A 19,246-nucleotide genomic window follows, 5' to 3' on the forward strand; every position below is an offset into this window, starting at 1 on the left:
TGGGGGGCAGGGGGAGGGATAACATTAGGAGAAACACCTAATATAAACGGTGAGTTAATGGGTGCAGCAAACCAACATGGCACATGTATACCTATGTGACAATCCTGCTTGTTGTGCACATGTACCTTAGACCTTAAAGTATAATTTAAAAAAATAAAAAATAAATCATAGACTGGATAAAGAAAATGTGGTACATATACACCATGCAATACTATGCAGCCATAAAAATGAGTTCATGTCCTTTGCAGGGACATGGATGGAGCTGGAGGCCATTATCCCTAGCAAACTAATACAGGCCAGAAAACCAAATACCTTGTGTTCTCACATGTAAGTGGGAGCTAAATGATGAGAACACACGGACACATAGATGGGAACAACACACAATGGGGCCTATCCGAAGGTGGAGGATGGAGGGTGGGAGGAGGGAGAGGATCAGGAAAAATAAGTAATAGGTATCAGGTTTAATACCTGTGTAACAAAATAATTTGTACAACAAACCCCCATGACAAAAGTTTACTCATATAACAAACTTGCTCATGTACCCCTGAACTCAAAAAAAAACCAATGAAATTTGTATTAGAAAACAAGTAAGATGAAGCATATTGTTTGCCTCACCCTAAATTTTTGACAGTGAACTTAACAATAGAAATATATATTAATGATTTTTGTCTTTTTACCTGTCATCTTTATTCTTCTGATATTTTGTACATACAGAACTATCATTTGAGTCATTGTTAATGTTGTGTGTATGTGTTGTTTTTCTCTCCTTTTTTTTTTGTGGTAACAGCATCCTGCTTTTATTTTCAGAATTGCCCTTTCCTCTTTCTGTGTGATCTTAAAGGGACTGTGAATCATAGTGTTTCAAAGCTGCTGGTCATGGGTGCATTAGATAAACTGGATCAATCAGTCTTGCTATTCTGAAAATTTGGCTGTGTAGGAGGTCACAAGGATTAAGTTAGTTAGATTTGAGTGTACATTGTCTTCATTGTTATATGGCAAATACCATATTAATTGCGTTGTGTAAATCTTTGGAACTTCCTTTGTACTTGTATTTGCTGAGGTTTGGTTGCTCAGCTTTTCCTTTTTTCCTCTACTTGTATTTTCATTTCAGAGGTACATGTGCAGATTTGTTACATGGGTAAATTGCATGTTGCTATGGTTTCTCAGATTCTCATTTGATTCTGTGAGAGACCCATTATCCTCACAATAGATTCTTCTTTTGCTTAAGTTAGCCAGAGTTGATTTCTATTATTTGCAACTAAATAACACAAAGTGATCTAGAAACTGGTTCTAAAAAGTAGCTTGTAGGCAACAGAATCTCAAGGAAACTTAGATTATTTGAAATTGCTTATCTAGCTGAGATGAGGAATAAGATTGTGAGACACCCATTTATATTCCAGCCCATGGCATGCAGTAATAAAATAGCTAGTTAGTTTATTATATGTAGTGACCTAAAACCAAGTACTCACTGAAAGCAAACATCTAGGACATTTGTCATGGAATAATATCTAGAAAATGAGAAACACTGAAACTCCAAAATATTTTGGTTACTTCTTATGGTATGGATGATTTAATGCAAGACAACTAAAATCTTAAATCCTGAGATTTTCACCTCAAAAAAAAAAAACAATGAATTTCAGAAATTTCAGAGTGTTTTTGTTACTACCTGAAGCTGTAGGGCTGAGATTGCTAACAATCAAACTCCAAGTCAGATAGTGTTAGTTAAATTAAAATACCATTTAAACTACCAATCCTGTTTGTTTTTTTATATAGAAGTTAGGGAATTACTTAGAAAAGATCCTGACAAAAGGAATAGCAATATTTACTTGGCTTTAGAGGACTTAGAAAATTGAAACTTCCCCACCCTCTGATACTTTCCTCACTATGTCTACTTTGGCTGGGGAAGTGGTACCTTATTTGAACTAGAGGTGCACTGACCAAGGAAGAAGGTAGATTGATGTCTACAGAAAAGGCCATCTTGTCTTTTGGGTTGTTAAAAATCTTCTGCTGCAGAGTTAACTTTCAGATGAGCATTTATATGGAACTTGAGTATTCTATGACTCTGAACCTATTTGGAGAAGTTAACCCCCTGACCCTTCCTCAATTAGTCTTATCACCAGTTGTATTCCTTCCAAATCTCTGACTTTTGTGGCCAGATCATTAATCACTGCTTATGAATTAGTGTATATTCTGAACTTAGGTGTTATTTCCTTCTAGGCTAAGTATACAGAATGACATATTGCTTAAAGCTCTGCCCATTGTGAGGGTTTCTTTTCTTTGTTGGTCTTTCTATTTCCCCTGAGTGGGTGTATGAAGCCACATCTGTCAACTTTTGACAGGCATTATTATGTAGAGCCATATATGTGAAAACAATCTCATCTTAGGTGAACACTTCATAAGGCCATGGATGAAAATCAAGAGAGAGATAACAGTGTGGCCGAAGCAAGTATTCTAAAAAGTGTAAGCAAACTCTGTGTGTCACTTACTTGGGCCTTTAGGGCTTGCTTGGGGTAAGTATCTTATGTAACACCTCCATTTGATAATGGAGTAGTACTTTTTGGCTATGTGGATCTGATTCCATATAATTAATAATGGGTAATTCAGGTCATGTGGTTAGCTGAAGAGCAATATTCAACATTCAGTTTATTCAGTCTTCACCAGAGTTCAGTAGTAAATCAGGATCTGTCTTCCTTTTCAACTGGATACCATTTATTTCTTTCTCTTGCCTAATTTCTCTGGCCTGGACTTCTAGTTCTATGTTGAATAACAGTGGTAACAGTGGCCATCTTTGTCATGTTCCAGATCTTAGAGGAAACACTTTTAATATTTATCCATTCAATACAATAACAATGTTAGCTGTGGGTTTCTTCTATATGACCTTTATTATTTTGATATGTCTTTTTTTCTATGCTCAGTTTGTTGAGAGCTTTTGTCATTAAGAGATGTTAAATTTATATTGAATGCTTTTTTAGCCTGTATTAAAATGATCATATGGTTTTTGTCCTTGGTTCTGTTAACATAATGTATCACATTTATTGGTTTGCATGTGTTCAATCACCTTTGCATCTTGGGGATTAATTCCACTTGATCGTGGCAAATTATGTTTCTAATGTGTTGTTGAATTAAGTTTGCTAGTATCAATTGCAACAAAATCAAAAATTGACAAGTGAGATCTAATTAAACTGAAGAGCTTCCGCACAGCAGAAGAAACTATCTACAGAGTAAACAGACAACCTACAGGATGGGAGAAAACATTTGCAAATAATGCATTTGTTATATAGTTTACATATATAACAAACCTGCATTTGTACCCCTGAACTTAAAAGTTAAAAAAAAGTTTGCTAGTATTTTGCTGAGGATTTTGCATCTATGTTTATAAGTGATATTTATTGGCCTGTTGTTTTCCTTTTTTGTTGCATTCTTGTCTGGTTTTGGTATCAAGATAATGCTGGCATCACAGAGTGAGCTTGGAAGTATTCTCTCCTCTTCACCGTTTTTGAAGAGTTTGAGTAGGCTTGGCATTAGTTATTCTTTAAATGTTTTTAGGATTCAGTGGTAAAGCCATCAGATCCTGGGTTTTTCTTTAATGGAAGACTTTTTATTACAGCTGCAATCTCATTAATCATTATTGGTTTGTTAAGGTTTTCTATTTCTTAATGGTTCCATCTTAGTGTGTCCCGGAATTTATTTCTTTTAGGTTACCTGATGTGTTGGTATATAGTTGTTCATCATAGTTTCTAATCACTCTTTGTATTCCTGAAGTCACAGTTGTTAGCATTTCTGTGCTATCTTGGAAATCACTGAGTTTCCTTTAAATTGATATTGTAAATTATTGGTCAGAGTTCACATACTGCCATCTCATTAGGGTCAGTCACTTGTCCCTTGTTTTGTTCATTTGGGGAGGTCATGGTTCTTTGTTTCCTGTTGTGTCTTGTGAGTCTACATCTATGTTTTTGCATTGAAGGGTTGATTATTTATACCCATCTTCTGTCTTTTTTTTTTTGCTTTTCATTGGATATGTTTGTTTAGACATTCTTTGTAATGTATCTGTTGATTTTCTTTTTTTTCTATATTGTTTTTTTCTCTAAGTTGCTTCCTCCTTTTCATAACTAGATGGTGACTTAAGTCCAGGTTTGCCTCAGTTTCAGTAAACAACCATATTGCTGTCCATCCCAAACGGCAGAGTTCTCAAAGGAGATATTCTGGCAGTGCAGGAAGGCTTTTTTGACAAAATGAAGTCTGCACACTTGACATAATGAAATATTTTTTCTGTTATTTTTCTGAAAGAGTGCATAGAGGATAAATTAATTTTGAAGCTTTACATTATGAAAATGTTCTAATTTTACTTCCATACTTGATAGATAAATTGCCTAGAAATAGAAATCTAGGTTACAAATTACTTTATCTCATAATTTTGAAGATATGACTCATCTTCAAGCTTCTAGTCTTGTTGGGAAGTCCTGTGGCACTCTTTTGTTTAACCTAATCTCTGTGGGACATGTGTGAGACAGAAAGAGAATATAAATGTGTACACTTTTAGATTGCTCTTTTAATCCATCATGTTTTAAGTTTTTGGATACTGTGTATCCCTTGGCATACTTCCTTTTTGAAAAGATCATTGTGCTAAGTAATTGATGAATTCTTTTAATATAAAATTTTAATTACTTTAATCTTATAAATGTTCTTGCATTATTACTTTGATAATTTCTATTCCAGTTACTATGTTGTAACAAACTATTCCAAACTTTAATGGCTTAAAATAAAAATAAAATAAATTTTAATTTTAACCCATTGCAATAAAGCCATAGGTTGTCAAGAATCAGCTTCTCATTTGGAGTCCTTCATGTGGTTACAGTTAAATGGTGACAGGAGATAGGGCTAGAATAATCTAAAACTTTACTGGCTATTTAGGCTCTTTTTGGTTACATATGAGTTTTAGGATAGTTGTTTGCTAATTCTGTATAAAATGACATTGGAATTTTGATGGAGATAATGTTGAATCTAAAATTACTTTGGACAGTATGGTCATTTTAATGATATTGATTCTTCCAACCCATTAGCATGGAATATTTTTCCATTTATTTGTGTCAACTCGAATTTCTTTCTGAAGTGTTCTGTAGTTCTCCTTGTAGAGATCTTTCACTTCCTTGATTAGCTGCATTCATACATATTTCAATATTTTTGGCTATTTTGAATGGAATTATGTCCTTTATTTTACTCTCACTTTGAATGTTATTCATATATAGAAAGGCTACTGATTTTGAATATTGATTTTGTATCCTGAAACTGTACTGAAGTCGTTTATCAGTTCTAGAAGCCTTTTATTGGAGTATTTAGGGTTTTCCAGTTATAGAATCATATTGTCCATGAAAAGAGATAGTTTGACTTCTTCACTTTCTAGCCGGATACTTTTTATTTTTATTTTTTCCCTTGCCTGATTGCTCTGGCTAGGTCTTCCAGGACTATGTTGAGTAGGGTAGTGAGAGTGGACATTCTTGTTTTGTTCCAGTTCTCAAGGTGAATGGTTTCGGTTTTTGTGCATTTGTGTTGGCTGTGGATTTGTTATAGATGGCTCTTATTATTTTGAGGTATGTTTCCTCGATGTCTAGTCTGTTGAGGGTTTTTATCATAAAGGAAGGTTGGTTTTTATTGAAAGCTTTTTCTGCATCTATTGTGATGATAATATGGCTTTTGCTTGTAATTCTGTTTGTGTGGTGAATCACATTTCTTTTTTTTTTCTTTGATGTTGCAAAGGGACATAAATGGATTGTTCATTGCACCTTTCTTTCTGCAGCCACTTCCAAGGTCCTTTTGTTCTTCATAATGAGACAAAAATAAAAGTTTAATCAATAGGAATGAGCTTGGTTCCAAGATAAGAGTTAACCTTGGATTTGAATGATTCTATTGATTTGGTGTTATGAACCTGAGGAGGATTTCATCTAAGGATTGGGGTGTACTTTAGTTTAAAATGAGTGCTTCTTAAGTTGTTTGCAAATAGAGTGGAATTGCCAATAAACTTGGCTGACACGAGCTCAAACAATAGCTAAGCTCATAGAAAGATAATAACTCAGATAAATACAGGAGTCAGAAAATGTTCCCTTTAAAAAAACCTTTCTACACTGTAATTATCAAAATAAATATCACCAGTTATGAGAAGTGAAGCTAACTAAAATACCTTAAGGACACATGACCTTCACTGTGGAAAATAGGAGCATAGTTTTAATCTTTTCTTTCCCTTAAGAACTATATTCTTCTTTTTACCTACTCTCACTTTCAATTTCTATAATCTAAAACATCAAATTCACCTGCAGGAAAGTCATGTTTTTGACAACTTCTTAACTTCTTAAATAACTTGTTTAAGAGGTTCTGGCCCTGAAACCTTAGACAATGACAGTGGTTAGTTGATTAGGCATGGGGTGTGGAGGGCAGGGGGAAGACGACACAAAACAATTGTAACCTCAAGCCCACTCCTCCCTCCCCTTCCCCAATTCCCCGTTTGTCACACCACCCCATTGTAGATCTAGTTCAACCAACGAAATAATCAGCTTATTGCAGAGGGAAGGAAGTTTACTACTGGAAATAATGCAGGTTTGTTTTAAATGTTTTGATGAAGCTCACTGAGGTTTTAATTCAAGTTGATAGTGTATTCTATTTTGTTTTATTTTATTGCCTGCTAGAGGTTAGGGATGCAATGTTGAATAAGATGTGGCCCCTATTCTTAATTTTTTTTATACTCTAAGTTCTAGGGTACATGTGCACAACGTGCAGGTTTGTTACATATGCATACATGTGCCATTAATGCTGCGCCCATTAACTCGTCATTTACATTAGGTATATCTCCTAATGCTATCCCTCCCCCCTCCCCCCACCCCACGACAGACCCCGGTGTGTGATGTTCCCCTTCCTGTGTCCAAGTGTTCTCACTGTTCAATTCCCATCTATGAGTGAGAACATACGGTGTTTGGTTTTCTGTCCTTGCGATAGTTTGCTAAGAATACACATTTCTTGATTTGTGTATGATGAACCAGCTTTGCATCCCAGGAATAAAGACTATTTGATCACATTGGATTAGCTTTTGGGTTTGCTGTTGTATTTGGTTTTCTAGTATTTTGCTGAAGATTTTTGCATTTTGCATCTATGTTCATCAGGGATATTGGCCTGAAGTTTTCTTTTTTCGTTATTGCATCTCTCCCAGATTTTGGCATCAGGCTGATGCTGGCTTCATAGAATGAGTTAGGGAAGAGTCCTTTCTCCTCAATTTTTTGGAATGTCTGGCAGAATTCAGCTGTGAATCTATCTGATCAAGGGTTGTTTATGATTGATAAATTTTCTAAATTACTTTTTCAATTTCAGAACTTGTTATTGGTCTTTTCAGGTTCTCATGTTCTCCTGGTACAATCTTGGGAGCTTATGTGTTCTCAGGAATTTATGCATTCCCTCTAGATTTGTAAATTTGTGTGCATAGAGTTGTTGATAATAGTCTCTGAGGACCTTTTGTATTTCTGAATGTTTGGTTGTAATGTCACCTTTGTTGTTCCTGATTAAACTTATCTGGATCTTCTCACGTTTCTCTTTGTTAACCTACCTAGCAGATTACCAACATAGAAAAATAAATTCAAGGTGGATTAATTATTTAAATGTAAGAACACATACTATAAAAACCCTAGAAGAAAACCAAGGAAATAATCTTCTCGACCTCAGCCTTGGCAAAAAAAATTATTGGCTAAGTTCCCAGAAACAATTGCAACAAAAACAAAAATTGACAAGTAGGACTTAATTAAAATAAAGAGCTTCTGTACAGGAAAAGAAACCATCAACAGAGTAAACAGACAACCTATAGAATGGAAAAAATATATTTGCAAGTTATGCATCTGACAAAGGTCTAATATTCAGAATCAATAAGAAACTTAAACAAATCAACAAAATACAACCAAATAGTTCCATTTAAAAAAAGGGGAGGGGGAAGGACATGAACAAGGACTTTTCAAAAGAAAACATACAAGTGGCAAACAAATGCATGAGAAAAACTCAACATCACTAATCATCAGAGGAATGCAAATGAAAACCACAATGAGATACCTTTTCAAATCATTCAGAGTGGCTACTACTAAAAAGTGAAAAAAAAAATAAGATGTTGGAGAGACTAATGAGAAAAAGGAATAGTTATACACTGTTGGTGAGAATGTAAATTAGTTTGGCCACTGTGGAAAGCAGTTTGAATATTTCTCAAAGAACTTAAAACAGAGCTGTTATTTGACCCAGTAATTATATTAGTGGGTATATGCCCAAAAGAAAATAAATTGTTCTATCAATAAGAAACATACACTAGTATATTCTTTAGAGCACTATTCACAATAGCAAAGACATGAATCAGCCTAGGTGCCCATCACTGGTGAATTGGATAAAGAAAATATGGTACACAAGGGCTTTGGAATACTATGTAGCCATGAAAAAGAATGAAATAATATTCTTTGCAGCAACATGGATGCAACTGGGGGTCATCATCCTAAGTTAATTAATGCAAGAAAAGAAAATCAATATCATATGTTCTCATTTATAAGTGAGAGATAAACATTGGGTACTCATGGACATAAAGATGGAAACAATAGACACTCTGGACTCCAAGAGGGAATAGGCAGGGAGGGAAGACACTGGTAAAAAAATTAGTTTTTTGGTACTATCCTCACTATGTAAGTGACAGGATCCTTGCCCCAAACCTCAGCATCACACAGTATACCCATGTAAAAAACCTGCACATGTACCCCTTGTACCCAAAAGTTGAAAATATCCTTAAAAATAGTAAATAAATAAATGAATAAATAAAACTTTACTGGCTGACCATCCAGGATGGCTTTTTAATGTACATGTCTGTTACCTGGGCTGAGATAATCAGAATAGCTGAGGGACAAGCAGGCATCTCTTTCCATATGTGGGCTTCCTAATAGCATGATTATTTCAGGATAGTCAGACTGGCTTTCCCCAGAGCACACATTAAGTGTTCCACTAAAAAGAAAGCAGAAGCCACTAATCTTTTAAAATTAGTGGTTTTCAACTGGATGATATTTTGCACCAGAGGATATTTGACAATGTTTAGAGATAACTTTTAGTTGTCACAACTGGAAAGAGAGTGCAACTGATATCTGGTTAGTAGAGGCCAGGTGTGCTGCTAGATACCCTACAATGTAGAGGATAGTCTAATACTGCAAATAATTTTGTTTTTTTTTTTTTGAGATGGAGTCTTGCTCTGTTGCCCAGGCTGGAGTGGAGTGGCATGATCTCGGCTCATTGCAAGCTCTGCCTCCCGGGTTCATGCCATTCTCCTGCCTCAGCCTCCTGAGTAGCTGGGACTACAGGCGCATGCCACCATGCCTGGCTGATTTTTTTGAATTTTTTTTAGTAGAGACGGGGTTTCACCATGTTAGCCAGGATGGTCTCGATCTCCTGACCTCATGCTCGGCCTCCCAAAGTGCTGGAATTACAGGCATGAGCCACTGCACCCGGCCACTGCAAATAATTTTTTAACCCCAAATGGCCATAGTGCCAAGCTTGAGAAAACCTGTTTTAAAGTCTAGGCCCAAAGAAAAAGAAAGAAAAAGGCATTCAAATTGGAAAAGAGAAAGTCAACCTCTCTTTGCCATTTATATAATCTTATACCCAAAGAACCCTAAAGACAACTCCAAAAGATGCCTAGATCTGATAAATAAATTCAGTAAAGTCTTAGGATACTAAATTAATGTACACAAATCAGTAGTACTGTTATACATCCAACAATAACCAAACTGAGCATCCAATAAAGAACTCAATCCCTTTTATAGTGACTATAAAAAGAATCTGGGAATATACTTAAAGAAGCAGGTTAAAGATCTCTATGAGGAGAACTACAAACCACTGCTGAAAGAAATTATAGATGACACAAGCAGATGGAAATACATCCCATGATCATGAATTGGAAGAATCAGTGTCATAAACATTATGCAAATGACCATATTACCCAAAGCAATCTAGAGATTAAATGCATTTTTTATCAAAATAGCAACAACATTTTTTATAGGATTAGAAAAAAAAATTCTAAAATCCATATGGAACCAAAAAAGAACCTTAATAGCCAAAGCAATTCTAAGCAAACTAATAAATTTGGAGGCATCACATTACACAACTTCAAATTATACAAGGCTGTAGTAATGGAAACAGCATGGTATAGTGTGACTGACTGCCACGGTTACTACTTGAGACCCTCATTACTGCAGTTACTACTGTTACTACTTGAGACCATCATTACAAGACTGAACAAAGGGGGAAGAATGTAGAAATGAAAACTTAAGACAAAAGTAACTATTTTAAAGGAAAGGTAACATGGGGAAGAAGAAGAAGAAAGAAGAAAAGAAGAAAAGGGCTCCCTGCTTCTACTGAGCAAAGGCAGCCATCTGAGCCTCTACAGCCCTTCATATTTATTGGGTAGAAAGAGCAGGGAGGAGGAGGTAAGGATTGGTCAACAGCTTAATTGATCACAGGTTCACATTATTGCTCACAGGCTTCAATTAAGCCTAATCACAAGAAACACTTGTGCCTGGGTTGTGACTGCCCTCAGCACTCCCCCTGGGCGGCAGACGCAGTTTATCAGTTTGCCAACATCCTTCTTTTATGAGAAACAGTTTGCTGTTTACTCATATAGCCTCCAGTGGTATACTGAGTTGATCACGACCCTCATTCTTACGGCCTTCAACAGTATGGTATAAAAGTAGATACATAAGTTAGTGGAGCAGAATAGAGAACCCAGAAATGAAACCAAATATTTACAATCAATTAATCTATGAACAAGCATTAAAAAACATAAATTGAGGAAAGGACATGCTATTGAATAAATGATTCTGGGAAAATTGGATGGGCACATGTTTAAGAATAATACTGGATTTCTCTCTTACTGTATACAAAAATTAACTCAAGATGGAGTAAGCTAAATCTAAGGTTTGAGATTATGAAAACTTTAGAAGAAAATGTATTTAAAAAAAAAACTCTTCTGGACATTGGCCTAGGCAAAGAATTTATGACTAAGACCCCAAAAGGAAATGCAACAGAAATAAATAAACAAATGGGACTTAATTAAACCAAAAAAATTCTTCACAACAACAAAAAATCAGATTAAACAGATAACCTATAGAACAAGATAAAATATTTTCAGATTATATATCTGACAAAGGACTAATATCCAGAATCTACAAGGAACCCAAACAAATCAGCAAGATAAAAGCAAATAATCCTATTAAAAAGTGGCCAAAGGATATGAATAGACATTTCTCAAAAGAAGATACATAGGCAGCTCCCACACATATGGACAGAGCAGTGTGTGGAGACTCACATCATGAACTTTTGTTCCAGAACTACTGCAAGAATAAGCCAGGGAAGCCATAAAATCCCAAAGACCCTCTGAATAAAGTGGATTGATCCTGCAAGACCCAGGAGACACCACAAATACTGTGAGTGCCCAAGCAGTTAATGTAGGAAAGAGGGATCTTCTGCCCCCAAACACACACTCTCACTGGGAAAGTTGAAGGTCTAGGTAATGGGAGAAGATTCTTACCTTATGTGGAACTGAGTCAATTTAGAGAGCCAAGCGAAATACAGGGGTACAGGAAGCAGTGAGAAAAGCCCTGTGGGATTACTGGGTCCCCTAGCAAGCCATTTATGCCTAGTCTCACAGGGGTCCTTTGGGAGGGCTACCAGAGGTACTGGGAAAAAACCACAGGGAGAAGGAAACCTCCAGCTGAACTTTGTAACAATTCCAACTGAACACAAAGTCTAATGGCCAGAACTCAAGGGAGGGCATGATTTTCAGTGTGCAGACTCCACAGGTGGGGTGGCACAAAAGCCATCTTTACTTTTGCAGCTGGAAGGCCAGTAGCCTGGGGCAAGTTCTAAGCCCTGCTCGCCCACTGCCTGAAAACAGACTCAGTGCTTTTGGGGGAGTATGGTGGGAATGAGACCAGCCTTTTGGGTTGCATGGGAGCTAGGTGAGGGCTGTGACTACTGGGTTTCCCCCACTTCCCTGAAAACTTGCATGACACAGAAGAAGCAGCTATAATCATCCTGGGAACATAAATCTATTGACCTGGGAACCATACCCCAGTCCCCCACAGCAGCTGCAGCAAGACCCACCCAAGAAGAGTCTGAGCTCAGACGCGCCTAGCCCTACCCCCACCTAATGGCCTTTCCCTACACACCCTGGTAGCTGAAGACAAAAGGCATATACTCTTGGGAGTTCTAGGGCACAGCCCACTGCCTGATTCTCCCTATGCTACCACAGCTGAGGCTGTCTTGAAAGTGCCACCTCCTGGCAGGAGGCCAACCAGCCCAAAATTAGTACATTAAACAACCAAAACTAAAGAACCTCACAGAGTCTATTTCAGCCCCCTTCCACTTCCACCAGAGCAGGTGCTGGTATAAATGGCTGAGAGACCTGCAGAGGGCTCACATCACAGGAATCTGTGCAGACAACCCCCAGTACCAGCCTGGAGCCTGGAAGACCTGCTGGGTGGCTAAATCCAGAAGATAGATAACAACCACTACAGCTCAGCTCTGAAAAAGCCATATGCCTAAAAAAGTGGGGAGAGAGTACTACATCAGTGGAACACCCCATGAGACAAAAGAATCTGAAGAGCTACTTGAGTCCTAGATCTTTCCTCTGACATAGCCTTCCCAAATGAGAAAAAAATCAGAAAAACAATTCTGGTAATATGACAAAACAAGATTATTTAAAACCCCCAAAAAATCACCCTAGCTCACCAGCAATGGATCCAAACGAAGATGAAATTTCTGATTTACCTGAAAAAGAATTCAGAAGGTAAGTTATTAAGCTAATCATGAAGGCACCAGAGAAAGGTGAAGCTAAATTTTAAAAATATTTTAAAAAGATATGAGAAACATGGGGAAAAATCTTCAGTGAAATGGATAGCATAAAGAAAAAACAATAAAAACTTCAGGAAATTGTGTACACAATTAGAGAAGTGAAAAATGCTCTGGAAACTCTCAGCAATAGAATTGAACAAGCAAAAGAAAGAACTTCAGAGCTCAAAGACAAGGTTTCCAAATTAACCCAATCCGACAAATACAAAGAAAAAATAACAAGAGGGAGGGGCCAACATGGCCAAATAGGAACAGCTCCAGTCTGCAGCTCCCAGTGAGTCCAATGCAGAAGACAGATGATTTATGCATTTCCAACTGAAGTGCCCACTTCATCTAATTGGGACTGGCTAGGCAATGAGTCCAACCCATGGAGGGCAAGCAGAAGCAGGGTGGGGTGTCGCTTCACCAGGGAAGTGCAAGGGGCCAGGGACCAGCCTTCCCCCAGCCAAGGGAAGCCATGAGGGACTGTGCTACCCAGATGGATTACTATGCTTTCCCCACGGTATTTGCATTCTGCAGATCAAGAGATTTCCTCATGTGCCTACACCAACAGGGCCCTAGGTTGAAAGCACAAAACTGGGCTGCTGTTTGGGCAGACACCAAGCTAGCCATAGGAGTTTTTTTCATACCCCAGTGGCACCTGGAACCCCAGTGAGACAGAACTGTTCTCTCCCCTGGAAAGGGGGCTGAAGCCAGGGAGCCAAGTGGTCTCCCTCAGTGGGTCCCACTCCCATGGAATGCAGCAAGCTAAGATCCACTGGCTTGAAATTCTTGCTGCCAGCACAGCAGTCTGAAGTCAACATGGGATGATTGAGCTTTGAGGGGAGATGGGTGTCTGCCATTACTGAGGCTTTAGTAGGCAGTTTTTCCCTGACAATGCTAGGAGACTGAGAGGTCTGGGCTGGGCATGGCAAAGCAGCTATGGCCAGACTGCTTCTCTAGATTTCAGCTCACTGAGCAGGGCATCTTTGAAGGAAAGGTAACAGCCCCAGTCAGGGGCTTACAGACAAAACCCTCATTTCCCTGGGACAGAGTACCTGGGGAAAGGGGTGGCTATGGGTGCAGCTTCAGTGGATTTAATCATTCCTGCCTGCCAGCTCTAAAGAGAGCAGCTGATCCTGACAAGAAGGATTCTCCCAGCACAGCGCATCAGCTCTGTTAAGTGACAGACCACTTCCTCAAGTGGGTCCCTGACCCCCAAGCCTCCTGACTGGGAGAAACCTCCCAACAGGGGTCGACAGACACCTCATACAGGAGAGCTCCAGCTGGCATCAGGCCGGTGCCCCTCTGGGATGAAGCTTCCAGAGGAAGGAGCAGGCAGAAATCTTTGCTATTCTGCAGCTTCCGCTGGTGATAGCCAGATGAACAGGGTCTGGAGCGGACTTCCAGAAAACTGCAGCAGACCTGCAGAAGAGGGACCTGGCTGTCAGAAGAAAAACTAACAAACAGAAATCAACAACATCAACATCAACATAAAGGACCCCCACACAAAAAGCTCATCCAAAGGTCTTCAGCCTCAAAGATCAAAGGTAGATGACTCCACCAAAATGAGGAAAAAGCAGCACAAAATCGATGAAAATTCCAAAAACCAGAATGACTCTTCTCCAAATGATCACAACTGCTCTCCAGCAAGGGCAGAAAACTGGGTGGAGAATGAGATTGACGAATTGACAGAAGTAGGCTCCAGAAGGTGGGTAATAACAAAGTCCTCTGAGCTAAAGAAGTGTGTTCTAACCTAATGCAAGGAAGCTAAGAACCTTGCTAAAAGGTTACTGGAACTGCTAACTAGAATAACCAGTTTAGAGAAGAACACAAATGACCTGATGGAGCTGAAAAACACAGCACGAGAACTTCGTGAAGCATACACAAGTATCAATAACTGAATCAATCAAGTGGAAGAAAGGATATCAGAGATTGAAGATCAACTTGATGAATGAAATAAGGCATGAGACAAGATTATAGAAAAAAGAATGAAATGAACTAACAAAGCCTCCAGGAAATATGGGACTATGTGAAAAGACCAAACCTATGACTGATTGGTGTACCCGAAAGTGACGGGGAGAATGGACCTAAGTTGGAAAACACACTTAAGAATATTACCCAGGAGAACTTCCCTAAACTAGAAAGACAGACCAACGTTCAAATTCAGAAAATACAGAGGACACCACTAAAATACCTCTCAAGAAGAGCAACCCCAAGATACATAATTGTCAGATTACCCAAGGATGAGATGAAGGAAAAAAATGTTAAGAGTAGCCAGACAGAAAAGTTGGGTTACCTACAAAGGGAAGCTCATCAGACTAAAAGCAGATCTCTCTGCAGAAACTTTACAAGCCAGAAGAGAGTGGGGGCCAATATTCAACATTCTTAAAGAAAAGAATTTTCAAGCCAGAATTTCATATCCAGCCAATCTAAGCTTCATAAGGGAAGGAGAAATAAAATCCTTTACAAACAAATGCTGAAGGACTTTATCACCACCAGGTCTGCCTTACAAGAGCTCCTGAAGGAAGCACTAAATATGGAAAGGAAAAACTGGGACCAGCCACTGGAAAAACACACAACAATATAAAGACCAATGACACTATGAAGAAACTGCATCAACTAATGTGTAAAATAACCAGCTAGCATCATGATGACAGGATCCAATTCACACATAACAATATTAACCTTAAATGTAGATGGGCTAAATGCCCCAATTAAAAGAAACAGACTGGCAAATTAGCTAAAGAGTCAAGACTCATTGGTGTGCTGCTTTCAGGAGACCCATTTCATGTACAAAGACACACACGGACTAAAAATAAAGGGATGGAGGAATATCTACTAAGCAAATGGAAAGCAAAAAAAAGCAGGGGTTGCAATCCTAGTGTCTAATAAAACAGACTTTAAACCAACAAAGACCAAAAAAAGAGAAGAGCATTACATAATGGTAAAGGGATCAATGCAACAAGAAGAGATAACTATTCTAAACATATATGCACCCAATACAGGAGCACCCAAATTCATAAAAGAAGTTCTTAGATACCTACAAAGAGACTTAGACCCCCACACAATAATAGTGGGAGACTTTAACACCACACTGTCAATATTAGACAGATCAACGAGACAGAAAATAAACAAAGATACTCAGGACTTGAACTCAGCTCTAGACCAAGTGGACCTAATAGACATCTACAGTACTCTCCATTCCAAATCAACAGAATATACTTCTTCTTAGCACCACATAGCATGTATTGTAAATCAAAAACATAATTGTAAGTAAAACACCCCTCAGCAAACGCACAATAATGAAAATCATAACAAACAGTCTCTCAGACCACAGTGCAATCAAATTAGAACTCAGGATTAAGAAAATCACTCAAAACTGCACAACTACATGGAAACTGTACAACCTGCTCCTGAATGACTACTGGGTAAATAAAGAAATTAAGGCAGAAATCAAGAAGTTCCTTGAAACCAATGTGAACAAAGAGACAACGTACTAGAAACTCTGGGACACAGCTAAAGCAGTGTTTAGAGTGATATTTGTAGCACTAAATGCCCACATCAGAAAGGTGGAAAGATCTGAAATTGACACTCGAATATCACAATTAAAAGAACCATAGAAGCAAGAGCAAAAAAATTCAAAAGCTAGCAGAAGACAAGTAATAAGATCAGAGCAGAACTGAAGGAGATAGAGACATGAAAAGCCCTTAAAAAATCGAGACTACCAGCTGGTTTTTTGAAAAGATTAACAAAACAGATGGACCATTAGCTAGACTAATAAAGAAGAAAAGAGAGAAGAATCAAATAGACACAATAAAAAATGATAAAGGGGATATCTATCACCACTGATCCCACAGAAATACAAACTACCTTCAGAGAATACTACAAACACGTCTACGCAAATAAACAAGAAAATCTAGAGGAAATGGATAAATTCCTGGACACACACACACCCTCCCAAGACTAAACCAGGAAGAAGTCAAATCCCTGAGTAGACCAATAACAAGTTCTAAAACTGAGGCAGTAATTAATAGCCTACCAACCAAAAAAGGCCCAGGACCAGACGGATTCACAGCAAAATTCTACCAGACATACAAAGAGGGTCTGGTACCATTCCATCTGCAACTATTTCAACAATAGAAAAAGAGGGACTTCTCCTCAACTAATTTTATGAGGCCAGCATCATCCTGATGCCGAAACCTGGCAGAGACACAACAAAAAAATAAAATTACAGGCCAATATCCCTGATGAACATTGATGCAAAAATCCTCAATAAAATACCAACAAACCAAATCCAGCAGCACATCAAAATGCTTATGCACCACGATCAAGGAGGCTTCATCCCTGTGATGCACAGCTGGTTCAACAAATACAAATCAATAAACTTAATCCATCACATAAAGGACCAATGACAAAAACCACGTGATTATTTAAATACATGCAGAAAAGGCATTTGATAAAATTCAACATCCCATCATGCTAAAAACTCTCAATAAACTAGGTATTGATGGAATGTATCACAAAATATAAGAGCTATTTATGACACACCCATAACCAATATCATACTGAATTGGCAAAATCTTGAAGCACAAGACAAGGATGCCCTCTCTCACTACTGCTATTCAACATAGTATTGGAAGTTCAGGCCAGGACAATCAGGCAAAAGAAAGAAGCAATGGGTATTCAAATAGGAAGAGAGGAAGTCAAATCGTTTCTGTTTGCAGATGACATGGTTGTATATTAGAAAACCCCATTGTCTCAGCCCAAAATCTCCTTAAGCTGATAAGCAACTTCAGCCAAGTCTCAGGGTACAAAATCAATGTGCAAAAATCACAAGCATTCCTATACACCAAAAATAGACAAACAGTGAGCCAAATCCTGAGTGAACTTCCATTCGCAATTGCTACAAAAAGAATAAAATACCCAGGAATTTAGCTTACAAGGGAGTGAAGGACCTCTTCAAGGAGAAGTACAAATTACTGCTCAAGGAAATAAGAGAGGACACAAACAAATGGAAAAATATTTCATGCTCATAGATAGGAGTCAATATCATGAAAATGGCCATACTGCCCAAAGGAATTTATAGATTCAATGCTATCTCCATCAAGCTACCATTGACTTTCTTCACAGAATTAGAAAAAAACTACTTTAAATTTCATATGGAACCAAACAAGAGGCCGCATATCCAAGATCAGCTTAAGAAAAAAAAGGACAAAGCTGGAGGCGTCACGCTACCGGACTTTATACTACAAGGCTACAGTAACCAAAACCACAGGGTACTGGAACCAAAACAGTTATATAGATCAATGGAACAGAACAGAGGCCTCAGAAATAACACTACACATCTACAACCATCTGATCTTTGACAAACCTGACAAAAATAAGCAATGGGAAAAGGATTCCCTATTTAATAAATGGTGCTTGAAAACTGGCTGGCCATATCCAGAAAATGGAAACTGGACCCCTTCCTTACACCTTATACAAAAGTTAACTCAAGATGGATTAAACACATAAATGTAAAACCCAAAACCATAAAAACCCTTGAAGAAAACCTAGGCAATATCATTCAAGCACAGGCATGGGGAAAGACTTCATGACTAAAACACCAAAAGTAATTGGAACAAAAGTCAAAATGACAAATGGGATCTAATAAAACTAAAGAGCTTCTGCACAGCAAAAGAAACTATCATCAGAGTGAACAGGCAACCTACAGAATGGGAGAAAATTTTGCAATCTACTCATCTGACAAAGGTCTAACATCCAGAATCTATAAGGAACTTAAATTTACAAGAAAAAAAAACACACAACCCCATCCAAATTGGGCAAAGGATGTGAACAGACACTTCTGAATAGAAGACATTTATGCAGCCAACAAATATATTTTAAAAAGCTCATCATCACTGGTCATTAGAGAAATGCAAATCAAAACCAATATGTAATACCATCTCATACCAGTTAGAATGGCGATCATTAAAAAATCAGGAAACAACAGATGCTGGCAAGGCTATGGAAAAATAGGAATGCTTTTACACTGTTGGTTGGAATGTAAATTAGTTCAAGGCATTGTGGAAGACAGTTTGGTGATTCCTCAAGGATCTAGAACCAGAAATACCATTTGACCCAGCAATCCCATTACTGAGTATATACCCAAAGGATTATAAATCATTCTACTATAAAGACACATGCACACATGTTTATTGCAGCACTATTTACAATAGCAAAGACTAGAAACCAACCCACATGCCCATCAATGATAGACCGGATAAAGAAAATGTGGCACATATACACCATGGAATACTATGCAGCCATAAAAAAAATGAGTTCATGTCCTTTGCAACGACATGGTTGATGCTGGAAGCCATCA

This window comes from Pan paniscus, chromosome X, assembly GCF_029289425.2.
Source record: "Pan paniscus chromosome X, NHGRI_mPanPan1-v2.0_pri, whole genome shotgun sequence".
Lineage (NCBI taxonomy): Eukaryota > Metazoa > Chordata > Mammalia > Primates > Hominidae > Pan > Pan paniscus.